The sequence below is a fragment of the Talpa occidentalis genome, unplaced genomic scaffold, assembly GCF_014898055.3.
Source record: "Talpa occidentalis isolate TD23 unplaced genomic scaffold, MPIMG_talOcc4v2.1 talOcc4.12, whole genome shotgun sequence".
NCBI lineage: Eukaryota > Metazoa > Chordata > Mammalia > Eulipotyphla > Talpidae > Talpa > Talpa occidentalis.
The window spans coordinates 28,033,442-28,051,356 of NW_023601212.1; the positions used below are offsets into that span (position 1 = coordinate 28,033,442).

Below are 17,915 nucleotides of genomic sequence, written 5' to 3' on the forward strand. Positions count from 1 at the left end.
ATTGTTAGTTGTCTTTATTGCATTATTTTATAGTTGTTGATGTTCTAAAAATTTATCTTTCAGTGACTTTCATTTAAGCTATTTGATTTTCATTATTTTTAGTATCAAGTTAAAGACCCTGAGGCTGGGCCTCCCTGATAGCACAGGGGTTAAAGTCTCAGTGCTATCAAGCTATTGCCAGCCACTATGGCATGAGTTCAAGTCACAGCTAGGGAGCTACCCACATGGCCCAGCAGACCTCTCCTGTCTCCCTGCTGCTCCCCTCAGCACTGTATTTCAGTAGATCCAGCTGTTCTGCTCCCCACTCTGTGTCCGGTGAATCCTCTCACACACACCCCACCCCTGCAACTCTGGCCTACACCCCAGTTCTTGTATGCATAAATAAATAAAAATAAATCTTAAAAAAAAAAAAAGACCCTGAAGCTCATTTTGTAAAAACTGGTTTGTTCTGGCATTTGAGGAATAGCTGATTTTCTTAGTTCTCATTTTTCAATACTAAGCAGCATTTCTACCCACCAGTAACTACGACTCAGAGGTTACACATTTGTCTCATCATCATGACCTAAGAGGAAAAGAAACCTTTACTTAAAAAGTAAGTCTGGCCATAGTAGGGATGACAGATAGGTTTCCCCAGGATTAAAGGCATCCAGAACTCCACCTTCTCATCTATTTCAAGAACAATGGATGTAAGCAGGGTCAGAGTGAAACCTGCTGATTAAATACTTGCCCACCGTGGTGAGAACTTAGAGTCACTCTCCCAGCTCAAGGCTCTGGCACATTATCCACCTGAAGTGTGTTAAATAATCACATCATCCACGTGAAGTGTGTGGTGCTATCAACCTTTTAACTGACACCAGTGCTTCTCTGACATTATCTCAGACACTGTTCCGTAAAGGAAAGGTTTGCTCAGGTGTGTGTTATCCTCAAAAGTGCCTTCTTTTGACTTTATAGAAACGCTATTTGATCAAAGGAAGCTGCACTTAGGATCTCCTCTCCTTCCATTCTGCAGGTGTCTATCTTTGCCTTTCCTTTAAAAACTTAAATACAGTATCTCTTCCAGGAAGCTCTCCTTGGTTTCTGGTGCCCTCCCCAATGGAATGAGTTGGATGGCATTTTACAGGTTCTCAATTCCTACTTCCCCAGGTGACCTGAGTATCTTTCAGCAAGTAGGTGTGGGCTCACCTCCCCACCTTCTTATCAGCAGATCTAAGATGCAGCCTTAGCGCTTGCATTCTTTTAACTTCCACGGGGAATATGAGCAACAGCAGGGTGAGAAACTATTCAACTGGGCCACCCCCTTAACTTATAGGGGGCTTGAGAACACCAGACACTACCAAAAAAAAAAAAAAAAAAATCAGGCATTCCCCAGCAAGAAGCATGCTCCTTAAAGACAGGAACTTCGTTCGCCTTGTAGTTCTATCGCCAGCACTTTGAACTGTGCTTAGCAGGTGCAAGAGTTTTGAATGAATGAATGAATGAATGAATGAATGAATGAATGAATGAATGACAGTGAACGAGTGAACGACTCATTGGAACGCCAAGGTTACACCCGAAGACTGGATTCTGGTCCAGATATGACACAGAGCCTTGCTTCGCGGAAGGGTGGCGGGGTGACTAGTCCGCACGCCTGTTTGACCAAGGTGATTGCAGCGCTTGGCAAACAGTCTTCTCACAGCGGCCTCGGCTCCCCGTCCTCCCGCCTCCCAGGCTCTGCACCGGCTCTGCATCACCCTCCTTGGTACCCGGGAACAGGTCTGCGTGAGAGCACACGCCTTAGGGAGTGTCGGGGGCCAGGGGACACCTCGGCCAGAGGGCCAAGGGCGTGTGGGCTTTGGAGGCCGGAGGTGCAGCCAGCGGGCGGCGGCGGGGAGGGGTGGCAGGGCGGAAGGCCGACTGGGGGCCCTGCCCCTGGCTGGGCGGGCGGGTGCTCTCACCTGCTGGGTGGCGGCTGCACTCGGAGCGCGACGGGGACAGCGACGGCGCGAGGCGCAAGGCGCAGGTCAGGCACGGCCGCGAGCGGGGCTAGCCAAGAGGGGGTGCGAGGCTCGGACTAGGAGGCGTTCGGGTGGGAAGGGGGCGCCAACAGGTAGGCGGCTCCCACCTTGAGGGAGGTTGGGCTGGATTGGGAGGGAGACTCGAAAGTGGAGCGGGGTTCGAAGGAGGAGCCTCGGAGGGGCGGGGGCTTGGACCCCAAGGGGAGTGGAACCGGAAGAGGGGCTCGGGATAGTTGGGGGCTCGGGGACCGGAAGGGAGTTGGGATTAGAGGCGAACTCGGAGGAGGGAGCTCTCGGGCAGGGCAGGGAGTTGGGGCAGAGGAGGTGGGAGGGGCTGGAGCGCACCCCACGGCTTCCACCCCGCGCCCCTGTGTCCTGTGGCTGGCGGTCCTGGAATGGGTACCCCTGCGTCTCCAGCCAGTCTGGTCCATCGCGTTGCGGGTGGAGAGGAACTGGGGAGCCTGAAGTCCCAGCTCTCCATTGCGCCCCAGGATCCAAGGACAACCCGCTTGTGGGGGCTCCTTTCTGGCCCAGAGACCAAAGCTGTGCTCAGTGTCTCCATGTGGCAGTGGGCGTGGGTATCCCCAGTGTCTCTTCTTAGCAGCGATAATCCTCAAATACACGAGCCAGATACTTTCTTTAGGTCAGGAAATCTGGAGGCCATGGATTGATAAATAAGAGGCCATGGATTGATAAAGTCCCTTGAGCTATTTATTTAGCGTCTTCTAAAAAGCCAGAGGGTAGAAACGGATATCAGGAGCCAAGAGGTAGGATTAGCAGTGGTTGGAGAGGGTTAATTAAGGTGGACCTAAAAATTGTTTTAAGTGACCTTATCTAGGTCTCGAGAGATAAACTGTGAAGAAGTGATGTGGGCCTGGCTGTAGGATTTGTGTTCAGCAAGGGAAACCCATTGCTTTATGAAATAGATCATTTAAAACTTTTTAGCTAGGCACCTCTTCTGAAAGTCACACAAATGGCCATTGCCTTCACATTTTCAGCTGCCATTTTCTTCCTCATCCTTCACCCTGTGAACTTGCCCCACCCACCGCTGTTTGGCTTCTAAAGTGGCTTGAGAACTTTACCTGTATTTTTGCATTGTTTGAAGCGGTAGCATGGCTTATTGTTCATAAGTAACCTGTACTGTTTTTAACCAGATGTGCATCTGGTTCACGGGGTGGGACGAGCAGTAAGTGAGGTGGCTCCAGTGCTGTGTCAGGCTTAGTTCTCCATGACTGAGAGTGGCAACTTAGTCATGATTTCCTTACCCTCTGTTCCTAAACTTCCCGGGAAAGAAATGGAATTGATATCAAGGCTTTACAAAATAGGGTCCCTTGATTTTACAAGGGTGAAGGATTATTACTAATTGTGCATAATTTGTTCTGGTTTTATGGGTGCCAAAGGGCATTGATTTCTTCTCCCTTCTTTCATGGGAGGTGGAAACACTACCACCTCTTATTTATCTCATACTGCTCGTTTTGCCTTTTTTTTTTTTAAATAATTAATTTTATTTTTATATTCCCCATACAATTGCAACCCCCCCCCATTTTGACCCCAATCCCTCCCCTCCCGCCCCCCACCCCGCAAAAAGTGTCTCTGGTTCATAGTTTTTTGTTGATTTTGATTTTCACTTTCTTATAGTTATTCATTTTCCTGGTCCCTTATTTAAGTTTTCTAGATTCCTGCTATGAGTGAGACCATCCGGTATTTTTCTTTTTCTTTCTGGCTTATTTCGCTGAGCATGATCCCTTCCAGTGCCATCCATGTTGCTGCAAATTGCATGTGTTTATCTTTTTTGAATGCTGAGTAATATTCCATGGTGTATATGTACCACATCTTCTTGATCCAGTCATCTATTTTGGGGCATTTGGGCTGTTTCGTTTGCCTTATATTCTGCGGTTCCACCCGCCCTCTCTTTTTTCCATGGATGTCGGTTGTGATGGCAGAGGTGAGCTACTGAATGTCGTGTTTGGCAGCAGTGATTCTATTTGGCATCTTCCCCAACTTCTCCTTGGCTGTGTTTGTTGTCTAATTATAGCAAATAGCAATTTGAGTTAGTCAGGATTTGGCAAGGGCTGGGTAAGGGAGGAAGAACGGAGAATAACTTCTCTTAGCCCCCCACCACCTTCAAGTTATCCTCAGAGCTCATGCCTAATTGGTCAAACTGCAGATACTAATTATGTTTGTTATAATCAAAAGATTATCTCTTTTCCTCAAACTTAACTGCTTGTTAAACAAGGGCTAGTGCAGTTTTACCATATGTGGAGCCACTCCCATCATCAAAGTTCCTGTTTATTGCAAAACATTTTATAATTATGGGTAAAAGAAGTCAGTACTCTGTCATCAACTAATGGATGTGTATATAGACAGATTTCAGTTCTACATTTCTTTCTATAGACAGGTCATGAGATTAGAACTACTCATGATGCTATGCAATATTGCCTAGAAATAGTCCAAGGCTATAGGCAAGTGTTGTAACCCCCACACTTCACTTGAACTCAGCTCCCCTTTTCCCCCCACCTTTATTACTATTAGCTAAAAACAAACAGAAGTGATTTGAATTTTAGTTGGTTTTGTTTCCCTTTTCTACTCTCATATAAAATAAAATGGGTCACCAGTTACACTGTTTGAGAGAGAAGGAAACTCAAAAGATCAGTCTTCTGTGACGAAGATCAAAATTGAAGATAGCAATACACACTCATGTGTTTCCTTTGCAGAATTTAGATACGTCATTATTAATAAATTGCTGGTATCAGTCACATAAGGGCTTTATAAAGTAGAAGATAATGTCCAGAAGCAGCAATAGTGTAATAGTGTAATAGTCCTGTTTCATAAATGAGGAGACTGAAATTTAGAGACATTGAGCAACAGCTGATAGAACAAGGATTCAAACTAGAACTTCTTTCACAAAATCCTGCTCCCTCCTGGATGCTTGCTTGTTTTATTTTGGGGTAGGAGGTGTTGGTATTTTGTTTTCCCTGATAATTGTTTTCCCTGATAATTTATTTATATGTTTTCCCTGATAATTTATTTAATAAATTTATTTTATAAATTTATTTAATAATTATCCCTGATAATTTATTTAATATATTTTCTGACTCTCAGAATCTAAATGTGGAAACATTCTGGTCTGGTCTGTTTCATGTCCATCTTGGTCCAAGTAATCACAAAAATATTTTAGAGTTGAGGGTAGCCAGAAAGATGAAATTCAATCTTCCTAGTTTTCAAAGAAGAAAAGTAGAGTCAGGAAAAATTAATCACCCCCAGATGTACTTTGCTGAAGAACTACAGCAAAAACCTAAGTCTCCCAAGATTCAAGCTATTGATCTTTCTGGCATGTGGTCCCTGAAAGAGTCCTAGATACATAAATCAAGTGGTTTATTTTGATTTACTCCATTGCTCTGGGGTCTGTGACAGAAAACCATTGCTTCCTTGAATCCTAGACTCAGTCCTGGATTCTTCAGCTCTAACTGTATTCCTTGTTCCATGAGGACAGCGCCTTAACTGTCTGACCCAGTGTGTGACTCAGCACAGTGCCCACAGCACAGCAGGTGCCCAATCATGTGTCCAATATATATCACATAAGCATGTGAATAGTATGAGATGCCATTAAGACTTCATTCAGCTGTAACTAACAAAAAAGTCTATCACAGCGCCTTAATAAGTGAGGAGTTTGGTTTTTTTTTTTGGTTTTTTTTTTTTTTTCCAGTTTGTTTTCTCTCTTCTGTCTTCCTGCATCACCATCCTTAGTGTGGGACTTTTATCCTACTTGAAAGACAGGCCACTCTGCGGTGCTTACCATAAGAAGGGCAGAAATAAAAATAGAAGGCATGGACCACCTGAGTCTGTCCTTATTTTATAACATAAGAGCTTGTTTGGAAGCCCCACCTAGAAAGCTTCTAATAGCTCTTATATCTGCTTATATCTCATTGATATATGTCACATAGCCACTGATAAACTGTAAGAGAATTAATCTAGAGTTTTCATGGACATGTTGCTAAATCCACAAAATAGGGATTCTGTTAAGGGGAGAGTGGATGTTGGGTGAGCAGCTAGCAGTCTCTGCCATAGTTTGATTTATAGGTCACTGTTTCTACATAGCTGGTTGTTGTTTTTCATTTCGTTTGGTTGATTTACTATAAGGCTATAAATAATGTAGTGGGTCCATGAGAATTTTTGAAAATTATAGGTTCTGGAGTCCCACCCTGAAAAATGCTGATTATTTAGATCTAGAATGGGACTATACATCTGCATTGTGAACTGAAATGCTGGGTAATTTGAATGCAGGAGACTGAGGGACAACCACTTCAAAAATACTGACTTTGGGATCTTTAGCAGAAACACCTTCATTTTATTTCTGGTAGTTTCCATCTCACTCCTCTCAAGGCTGTTTTTTAATAGTCTACTTTGGTCAACATAAAAAATATATAGTCTTAAAAGTGTTAAGTTCTAAAAGGCTTTTACTGAATCTGTGCTGAACTGCCTCCCCAGAGGCAACTGCTTTCAATTCTTTTGCCTCTGTCTTTCTCATACTTACTACCATGTTCCCAAATACCATTTTAGTGCTGGTTATTTCATTTTTATTTTCCATTTCTAGGTAATCCTACCTTGGAGGATGAGTTAGCTCTCTTATATCCCCATTATTCTATTTTACCTTCACCTCTCTTTCTTGCAAAGTCCCAATATAGTTATGTCACCAGACAAGAGAGCAGGCCTCAGGCCCCTCAGTCCAAGCCCACCCTCCAACATCACAGGTAGATAAACTGGAAGCAAACCAGTCACACTATCTACTGCTCACCCACCGGGCTCAGAGAGATAGATTTAGGGGCCCTGCTTCCAAACCTGGGAAAGTCTTCCCTCGAGACTTCTTTTCAGGTCTGAAAAAAAGACTTCACAGACACTAGTGAGGGCAAGCAAGGAGTCAGCAATTACTGATTAGTAGAAGGGCAAGACAGAGAACTCAGGGGAGAGCTCTCTGGGCATAGGAGAGACTCCCCTGGGTGCCAGGGCGAGGGGTTCTGCATAGGTTTTAGGAGTAGTGTTTGAGAGCAAATTTTATTGGCTGAGAAAGCAAGGAGAGTAGACTGAAGTCCATTATTATTGCTAATTGTGGGCACCCATCAGCCGCAGTGAGGTGCTGGTGCAGAGCTCCTGACCTTAAGGCAAGCATCTCATGGATGATGTGTGCCCACAGCTTCAGTTCGAACTGGTCTGGCATCAAAGTCTCTGACTCTTTCTTCTGGGCCTGTATTCTTCCCATAGCAACAAACTTGATAAGCTGTGGAAAGATAGCTCAGGAATGGGAAATAGTAGTCATAAAAAAACAATGAGCCAAGGACATTCATGGCAGGTGCCTGGGCCTACAGTCATCAGGTTTTTAACCTTTTGTTTACCAGCCCATGGGAACAGCAAAATTTTGGTAAAATTTTGTCCTTGAGGCCTGGCCTATCCTTGTGGCAGGGATCTTTCCTGCCTCAGGTGTATCCTAATTTGAGATAGTAATGTTTAGTGTTTATTATTCACAACTGAGTCATGTGATATGCCATGGTTTTTATACTTTCTTGTACAACCATTTTGTTTCTCCTGGAGTTAGCAATTGCTGCATCTTTAGTTTTACTTTTTTAATTACTCCTTACCAATTTTTGCTCAAGCATTGACAGGATAATAAAATTCCTCTGAGTTAAATATCAAGTAAAGAACTCTGCTTGGCCCTTCAATCCCTGGATTGCTCCCCTTGCTACCACCCTGTGAACTGTACTGGATTCTCATTTCTTGGATTCTGTGCCTCTCCTTTCTTGGTTTTCTGGAGCATTTGTTCTGCAAAAGGACTCACAGAGGCAGAGGCAGGTTTATCTTGAAGCCTATGAAATCCATGGCCCTCCTGTGAGGGTTGCAAATTGCTGCATGTTGTCAATGGGGGAGGTGCATTTTTGCTACATTTTCTAAAGAGATTTAAAAGAGCCATTTTGTTATTATCTCTTTTCTCAATATAAATGAATCTTTACTTTCACACCCAATTTTTTATTTGAAATTTTATAATTTTTTCTTAAACAGGACTTCCAAAATTCTTTAAGATTCAGGGCTTGTAAGACCAGGTTGCTTTTTGAGAACTTGCACATTAATGATGTCATTGTTCTCCCTTTATACTCGATTAGTGGTTTGGCTGGATATAGGATAGTCATTGGAAAGTACTTCCTCTCAGAATTTTGAAAGCATTGCTCCATTTTCTTCTACATTCTTATAGCGTTGTTGAGAAGCTGATACCATTGTTATTTCTGATCCCTTATCTTTCATTTTAATCTCTGGATGTTGTAGAGTTTTCTTTATTCCTCATGCTCTGATATTTCATGATATTGTAAGTTGATGTTGTTTTTATTTCAATCAGTATTTTAGGTACTTTAAAGCCCTTTTCAATCTAAAAATCATATTCTTCGATTCTGGGTTGCTTTCTTCTGTTATACTGTTTCCTCTGTCCTGTTTCCTGAAACCACATTAACCACTCAGGTGTTGGATATCTTGGTTCCCCCTCTAATTTTCTTAGTCCCTGTCTTCTATTTTAAAATTTACATACCTTGTCTTTCAGCTCTAATAAATCTTCCAATCTTTCATCTAAATTCTTACATATTTCTACCATCACATTTTTTTCTTTTTAATTTAATGAAGTACCATTGTTTTACAACCTTGTGAATGTTTTGACAGAACAGGGTTTCCCCATTGCTCTCCCACCACCAGAGCACCCATAGTCTCTCCCACCTCTCCCCTCCCTCTCTGGATGCTTGAGATCTAACTTCCATCATATTTTAATCCCCAAGGAATTTTATTTGGGTAGAGGGACCCTCCAAATGATTTTTTCTCATGGATGCAGTATCTTCTCTTATTTGTCTGAGAATATTAAATCTGCAATTTTTCTACATTTGAAATGTTTTCTTCAGCTGCCTATGATGTTTGTCTTTTCAAAGTTCCTTTTTCTGTTGTTTTTGGCTGTTCTTTTCATGTTGGCAGTGTTATTCAGAAGTCCCTGGGTAAGAATGCTGTACTGGAATGCAGCAGCCCTATGACTTGTAGAATGACAAGCTTCATCACAGGGTGATTAGGCAAAGCAAGCTTCTTTGATGGCTTATCATCATGTTGCAAGCAGCTTTCTAGTAGAAGCAGTTTCTGGGTAGAAAGGCCTCACCTCTAATCATTTCTTTCTATTAGAGAAAATGTCATTAATAACTTAGATTTATTTAATAGCAAAGGTTGTTTTTGAGATACGTATGTGGTCGTGTCATATTCAAACTCAGAATTTTGTTTTGGACCGCCCCACTTTGAAGTACTTGTGGGCATCTTTTATCAGCAGCACAGAGAAGATCAGAAGGCTTCCATGGAGAGTGAATTCTGTTGAAAATTAAAAAGCTCCAAGATCCTAGGGTAATGAAAGTCCTGTGAAGACATATATTAATGGTTCTGGAATAACTATATGCAGAATATTCATAACCCATCTACTTAATAATGCAGAATAAGTTAGGCCTTAGAGGGAAGCTCTATAGTGGGTCCTAACAGGCCATTTAGGAGATGATTTAATTAGGATGGAAAAGTATAATTAGTCTAGTATTTTCCCTTAAGAGGTTATATTGGGAAAATATTTTCCTAATATCACAAGAAAGTGTCTTGGTTATAGAATTTGGAAGAGAATTTATGACCTTGAAGGTCACTATCTAAATCCATACCATATCCAAATCCTTAGCCTGACATGTGATAATCAAAACTTGGGACAAATGCATCACTTTTTTTCCACTGGGAAAGTTTTAGATTACATGATGGGGTCAGAAAATGTATGTTATTGATTCCTGCTTTAATTTTCAAAGACCTCTTTTTTTTTTTTTTTAATAGAGGCATGCTTTATTTATTTGTTTGCTGGTTTGTTTGTTTTGTTTATACATGCACGGGGTACAGTCAGAAGCGTGGGAGGGTGAGAGAATTCACCAGAGCCAGAGCAGGGAGCAGAGCAGGCAGAAGGACCGAAGTACACTGCTGAGGGGAGCAGCGGGCGGCAGGAGAGGTCTGCGCACCATGTGGGACCCTCCTCCGGTGGCCGGGGAGCAGCCGGGGATCGAACCGGCGCCGCAGAGGCCGCGGGCGGCTTCGCAACCCAGCGCTCAACCGCTGCGCCACCAGGGAGGCCCTCAAAGACCTCTTAAATGGAAAATCTGGGCATTAGATACTAGATATTTTACTGCTGGTTTTTCTTTCTCAGCCATCTCTAAAGAAGATTGCAAACTCCTTGTAGGTTGTGCCAGTCTGGTTATCTCTGTTCCTCCATCATCTGGAACAATGCCTTTGACATAATAGACACTGGACATATGTTGCTTGAATTAAACTGACTTCATCTTCCATTTCAAGTTTGTTCTTCCTACTTATCCCCTTGCCATTTCCTGTTTCTCTTGTATCTTTTCATGTTACTTTTTCTTGGATGATGCTCAAATATGATGTGTGGAACAGCTGTTAAGAAAAAAGATTTGGGGGCCTCCCCAGTGGCGCAGCGGTTGAGCGCTGGGTTGCGAAGCTGCCCGCGGCCTCTGCGGGGCCGGTTCAATCCCCGGCTGCTCCCCGGCCACCGGAGGAGGGTCCCACATGGAGCGCAGACCTCTCCTGCTGCCCGCTGCTCCCCTCAGCAGTGTACTTCGGTCCTTCTGCCTGCTCTGCTCCCTGCTCTGGCTCTGGTGAATTCTCTCACCCTCCCGCGCTTCTGACTGTACCCAGTGCATGTATAAACAAACAAACAAATAAATAAAAATACATGCCTCTTTGAAAAAAAAAAAAAAGATTTAAAAAAAAAAAAAAAAAAAAAAAAGATTTGGGAGCCTCCCTGGTGGCACAAGGGGTTAAGCACCGCACTATGAAGCAATCTGCAGCCTCTGCAGTACGAGTTCGATCCCCAGCTGGCCAGGGAGCAACCCACATGGCACAGCAGACCTCTCCTGTCTCGCCTGCTGCTCCCCTCAGCAGTGTATTTCAGTCAGTCTGCCTGTTCTGCTCCTCACTCTGTCTCTGGTGAATCCTCTCACACACATAACTCCCTGTACCTCCGCCTGTACCCATGTTCTTGTGTGCATAAATAAATAAATCTTTAAAAAAAAAAAAAAGAGAGAAGAAAAAAATTTGGAAGGGGACCTCCCGGTGGCGCAGCAGTTGAGCACTGGGTTTCGAAGCTGCCCACAGCCTCTGCAGCGCCAGTTCGATCCCTGGCTGCTCCCCGGCCACTGGAGGAGGGTCCCACATGGCGCGCAGACCTCTCCTGCTGCCCGCTGCTCCCCTCAACAGTGTACTTCGGTCCTTCTGCCTGCTCTGCTCCCCACTCTGGCTCTGGTGAATTCTCTCACCCTCCCGTGCTTCTGACTGTACCCAGTGCTTGTATGAATAAATAAATATTTTTTTAAAAAATTTTTTGGAAGGTCCCAAGTTACCAGGACTCCAGGTAGAATTTCCCCTGGGGATGGGGAATGGTTGAACTAAAGATGCAATAATTTCTTAGGTTATCATCAACATACTACCTCTGGTCCCATCTTTAATCACAGTTCCATTTGGAGTCTTTTCTCCCATGTCCCATGCTTTCCATGTATTGTCCTTCATTTCCATCTACTCTCTTTGATGTGGCCTACACTTTGATCCAACCCTTCTCTTTGATCTGTTCTAACGTTTTTCTGCCTCCTTCCTCCAGCCTTTATCTACCATCTGGTGTATATTGTACAAATATTTGCACAGTGATGTACTAATTTCAGAAGACCCACCCCACCTATCAGGCAAACAATTTTGTAGACATAATCCAGACCAGAATGAAAAATCTCTGTTCTGGCTGCTTTTGAAATTGTTTCTATGTGGTGGTCTCATGGAGGCTCTTTGTTCTTATAGGGAAGGCTCTAGAAGAAGAACTGAGCTACAGTTCCTAATGGGTTTAGGAAACAGTTTCCTTTTGATTCGGGATTAAGATGAAGTTGCATCAGTTCTGTTCAGAACAAGAATGATTACCATTTTGTGCTAAGCCATGGGACATTTAAGATGAAGATAATGTCTCTGCTCTTAAGGAGCTTATAGTCAGGTAAGACATGGTGATAAAAATCAAGGACTCTATAAGGTACTGTTAGCACAGAGGTGGGGCATGTAGCTCAACCTGAAGGTTCACCTATTGAAAACTGAGTAGAGGTAAACCAGGTGAAGAAAAAGGACACACTGGGTAGAGGGAATAGTGTGAGCATAGATACTCCAAAGGGCTATGGTGGGAAGAAATGAGAGTTGATGCTGGAGAGACAAGAAAAGAGCTACATACATCCTAGATACATGCCATCCTGGGGGTGTGGACCATGGCCGCATAGTGAGTAGGCAATGACATGTTTTACATTATATAGTGGTGCAGTCATATTTACACTGTAGGTAGATAACACTGGCTTTAGAGTAGAAGGACAGGACTAGAGGAACTGCAGTAGTCCAGCCACAGGCCAATGAGATCTTAAATGACATCAATGTTAGAACAGAGAGGACAACATAAAATCTGGAAAGCAGAACTTTGAGTCCCTTGGCAAATTAGGAAAATGTGTCAGTGACAGAAAAAGAGACTAGGATGACTCCCACAATTCTGACTTGAATAGAGACACTACATGTTAAGCCATTACCCAAAAGTCATTTTGGAATACAATGAGAGGCTGATTGGTGGGGAAGGAAGATGATAAATTGAGATTCGGGCATGTTGAATTTGAGGTGTCTAAAAAGCATCACTGTTTATAGGCTTCTCTGTTGGCTCACCTGGTTTGGGATATATGTGTCTGAAACTTAGGGAAGCGATCAGGGCTAGAGATAGTGCAGGAGGAAAGATAAAAGAACAGAGGACCAAAGACTTCTAATGTTTAAGAGACAGGCAAAAGAAGAGGACCCTTAAAAGAAAGAAAGATGATTTTGGAAGGTTAGGAGAGAATAGTATTATGAAAGCCAAAGAGTAGATCATTTCAAAGATAAGTGACTAGTTGACAGAGTTAGCTACAGACTAGCATCAAGAACAGAAGAGAATCCATTAAGGCAACATTTTAAAGATTTCCATTAGATGAAACAATATGTAGGACATTTGGTGAAAAATGTAATTTCAGCGTGGTGGTGGAGAGGGAACTGAATGGAGACAGTAATTGTCTTTCTGAGTTTTTTTCAAGAAACTTATTTTGACATAAACCATCAAAATTCCTTTCCATCCAAAGAAATCTTCATTTTTAATTGAGTTCAATAATGAATGCTTTTAAAAATAATTTTAATATTATAAATTGTCTTTAGTTATCTATTAACCTATTACCAGAGGTGTTTATTGGCTGTTGACTGGGGAGATGTTGAGAATAGATCTACATGTTTGGATAATATAAATATATTATATAGCTATATGTGTATATATATATATAGAAGTTATAAATTTGGAAAACTATGATGTTATTTGGAGATAATGTATGCAGTAAATGTATGTAATATATAGTAAAACAAAGACAAGAGAATGCTAAACACACAATTTAGGATGAATTTTTACTTCTTATGGGGAGCGGGTGGAGGGGAACCATCAAGGAAGAACCTATGCAAAGCTCTAAGGATGTTGGTAATGTTTTAATTTTTTAAATTGTATTATTTTTCATTGAGGTAATGTTGTCTTACAACACTGTGTATGATATAGGGGTGTATGTACACAGTACACCCACCACCAAAGCAACCAGCCCCCCACCAGAGTCAGGTGGACTCTCCCCCCGCCACCCCCAGTAATATTTCATTTCTTAAGCTGCAAGGTGTGACACCATTATTAAATTATTCTTTATACCTTTTGTATACTATCTATATAGTATTTTTATGTTTGAAATAATAAATGGGAAGAGAAATACATGGTGGTTCTTAGAAGATTCAGGATCAAAGCAGATATTTTTTGTTTCTTTTTCCTTTTTTTAATATTTTATTTTATATAATTCTTACATCATTTTCATCTTTGCACAATGTATGCATTTTCATTTTGGTTATATTCCCCATACCATTGCACTCCCCCCTTATTTTGACTCTAGTTCTTCCTCTCCCCGCCCTCCCTAATCCCACCCCCCCAGCCCCTTAGTGTGTCTCTGGTTTATAGTTGCTTGTTGATTTTGATTGGTCTTTTTTTTCTTTGCATTGATTGGTCTTTTTCCTGGTCTCTTATTTAGGTTTTCTAAATTCCTGCTATGAGTGAGACCATCCAGTATTTTTTTCTTTCTGACTTATTTCGCTGAGCATGATCCCTTCTAGCTCCATCCATGTTGCTGCAAACTGCATGTGTTTATCTTTTTTGATTGTTGAGTAATTCTTTTTCCTTTTGATTTTATTATTTTATGTGAAAATATTGTGCCTGGTTAGAGTTGAGGGGTAAAAGGCAGTGAAGGGTGAGGTAACTTCATGATAGATAGATCTAGGTCCCAGAAAGCACAGGCAAGGACATAATCAAAAGCACAGATGGAGGATTGGCCTAGAGGAGAGGTGAGGATATATAAGATTTGAAGAGGAAATTGAGGTGATGGAAACCATATAGTCTCAATTATGTTAATGAATGAGAATCAGAGTTGAGTGAACGCAGGCTTAAGGGAAGTGATGAGTTTTCAACAACTGGTCTATGGAAAATGGGAGCAAGGGTTTGCACAGGACAAGGACTGTTGAATGAAGTGGAATGTCTAGTATCCATCTTGTTCACTAATGTAAGTGCTCAACAAATTCATTGATAAGGAAAGAGAAAATATTATATAAAATTTACTCTTATTGGGCCTCCCCAGTGGCTCAGCAGGTTGAGCGCCACGCTGTGAAGCTGTCCGCAGCTTCTGAGCACCGGTTCAATTCCCAGCAAGCCTTGGAGATTCCCACATGGCACAGCAGACCTCTCCTGTCTTGCCCGCTGCTCCCCTCAGCAGTGTCTTCGGTCCATCTACCTGTTCTGCTCCCCAATCTATCTCTGGTGAATTCTCTCATCCTCCCACACCTCTGACCTATACCCCAGTTCTTATATAAATAAAAATAAATCTTTGGGCCTCCCCTGGTGGCTCAGTGGTTGAGTGCTGGGCTGCGAAGCTGCCCGCAGCCTCTGAAGCACCGGTTCGATCCCCGGCCGCCAGATAGGGTCCCACATGGCGCGCAGACCTCTCCTGCCCGCTGCTCCCCTCAGCAGTGTGTTTCGTCCATCTGCCTGTTCTGTTTCCCACTCTGGCTCTGGTGAATTCTCTCATCCTCCCATGCTTCTGACTGTACCCAGTGCTTGTATAAATAAATAAATAAATCTTAAAAAAAAAAATAAATCTTTAAAAAAAATTTACTCTTGTTATTTGAAAAATGAGCTAACCTTTCAAGTCCTGAGATGCCCTTCACTCTAATGCATGCGTAAGTGGCAACCTGTGACTACCTCCTGTTGATGTCCTCTGTCACCTTTGTTCCATTCTTCCCACTCCATGTCTGAACTTGTGATAATTCCTTGTCATTTTTTGTTTCATTTCTTCCTATTTTATGGTAATACACTTAGGAGCAAAGACTGAAAAGGATTTTAGAATTAGGAAGGACCATGGAGATTACCTCTTCCAAGATACCCACTTAACAACAAAAGTATGATCCTGAGAAGTTACATACCTTCCTCAAAATCAGCAATTCTTGGACTTGAGCACCGTCATTCTGACTTAGGAACCAGTGTTCTTAAAAAAAAAAAAAAAAGATTTATTTATGCATGCATGCGAAAACTGGGGTACAGGCCAGAGATATGGGGGGGGGTGGCGGTGAGAGGATTCACCAGAGACAGAGTGGGAAACAGAGCAGGCATATTGACTGAAATACATACACTGAGGGGAGCAGCGGGCGAGTCAGGAGAGGTCTGCTGCCCCATGTGGGTAGCTCCCTGGCTGGGGATCGAACTCGTGCTACAGTGGCTGCGGATAGCTTCATAGGTTGCATCTTAACCCCTTGTGCCACCAGGGAGGCCCTAAGAGCCAGATTCTTTATTAGATCCTGAGAAATAATGGAATTTAGTCCAGAAATAATGGAATTCTTCAGTCTTTAACTCAGGATTTCAGTAAGACTGCCTAATTTTTGACAGTTTTAAACAGGCAATCAAAAAAGACCCAGCTCAAGTGAAGCCTGCTTAGATTATAGGTGAGAGATTATGGGTGAGAGTTCCCCAAGGATTGCTATAAATTTGACAACATTCAATCATTCAACAACTGTAGCTCCTAACTAGATTATAAACTCCGGGAAGGTGGGGGTCATTTCTTATTTATGTGATTTGCTCACCGGCCAGCAAAGTCTTGTCTTTAATTGACTCACATTTTAAAGGGAGAAGGGGCAAAAATGAGACAATCTTTTTGCTTAGGAGACAAATTGAGTTGGGACATAACTGAGCTTTCATTTGTCATGATTTTGTACCCATCATCATGAACTCATACTATAACAAGATGCAAACACATATTCTGGTATTACTCTTGACCATGAACTCCAAGGGACCATCTATAGAGAAAATAATACTAACCACAGTATCTGTCAAATTTTAAAGAGCTTGACACACTCCAGAGCTACTAAAGGTCTCTCAAGCTACTAGAAAGCAGTGCACCTTTCCTGAAGTTCAGGAAAAACCTACTGTCACATCAGTGTGTGGACAACAGAGAATTTCAACACTATACCTTGTGCTTCCTCTAAATTATATTACTAATCAGCTTATTAGACGAAGGCGGGGTTTTTTAACCTTGTTATTTTCAGAGTAGCAGAAAGCTGAGTCAGGCAAGGTTGGCTGTATTTCAAAGTATACTCAAGCCAGAAATCATCTGAGTATTTCTGTTGGCAAGGATAGACTCTGAAAATATAAAAACCATGTGCTGTAGTAAAATACTATGCTATATTTTACCAGTAACCTACTTCCCTATTGACCAAATACACATCCCATTACCATTAAAAAGATACACTCAAGCACTTTCCTTTCCAAGATGAGATAAAGGTTCAACAGTGATTTTCCCCACTGAGGTCAGATAATAAAAGCAAAGGACAGCAGCCTTAGTTTAAGGCTAAGACCCTAAGAGAGAAGTCCAGGTTTCTACCCCAACAATTATGGGACTAGGTATGAGAGCACCGGAGAAGGTACATTTATTAAACATTTATTTTAGTTGGTTGCTAGATATTCAGTTAATCCATACAAGATCCCTTTAAGATCCCTGTTTTAGAAGGAAGGTACTGAGAGTTTGTCATGATAGTTTTAAATGACAGTTTTTTAAGACAGGTCTTACCAGGAGTAGTAAAACCAGGACTGAACTCACATTCCATAGTTTATGTTCTTCCTATTATATGATTATATATTCCCCTCAAAGCAAATTTAAAGGGAAATTTCCTTCAGGGAAATCTAGGAAACAGAACATACACAAACTAATGTAACACTTAAATCTTTTCCAACTCAATCTTTCTTGGGCCCATTTATGAATTGTTTTAGATCCTTTCCCAGATAATCCTGTGCACAGAGGACCACAGTCTGGTTGATTAGACTTTTAACTTTACAGTTTTGTTCGTTGCCAATCTAAGATGATTTAGAGGTTTAATGAGTGGAATAACATATGGTCAGTCTTGGTAAAAGTAGGACTGGTATGATAAAAAGAATACGCAACATTATCTAGCACACCTGACCATGTGGGTGATTAGCTGCTACTGCCCTTTATTCTTTGCACAGACTATTTGCTCTGCCTGGAAGTCCACCCACACTGCTGTTTATTTCTCCAGGAAGCTTTAGCAACACTTCCCTTGACGGAATTAGAGTCCTCCCTATACAGTCTATGGAAATATTTAATGGATGTGTCCTAGTAGTTGAATTACTCTTTCTTCATCACAGTTTGACCTGTTATAATAGGCAAGGCACTTCCTCGAGCATTTTTGTATGTGATTTGTAAA

General features: G+C 42.1%; 1 protein-coding gene across 3 annotated transcripts in view; it reads left to right on the top strand.

The window, feature by feature from the left end:
* Positions 1–1,728: 1,728 nt before the first annotated feature.
* Positions 1,729–17,915, top strand: part of TMEM45B (transmembrane protein 45B) — a 29,589-nt gene continuing 13,402 nt past the window's right edge. The window contains exon 1 of one of the 3 annotated variants that reach the window (XM_054693206.1): positions 1,729–1,752. The gene's annotated coding sequence lies outside the window, so the exon portion shown is untranslated. Of the gene's footprint in view, positions 1,753–1,951; positions 2,000–12,050; positions 12,073–17,915 lie in introns of those variants that run through there. The other 2 variants (XM_037505635.2, XM_037505636.2) reach the window with 2 other exon arrangements.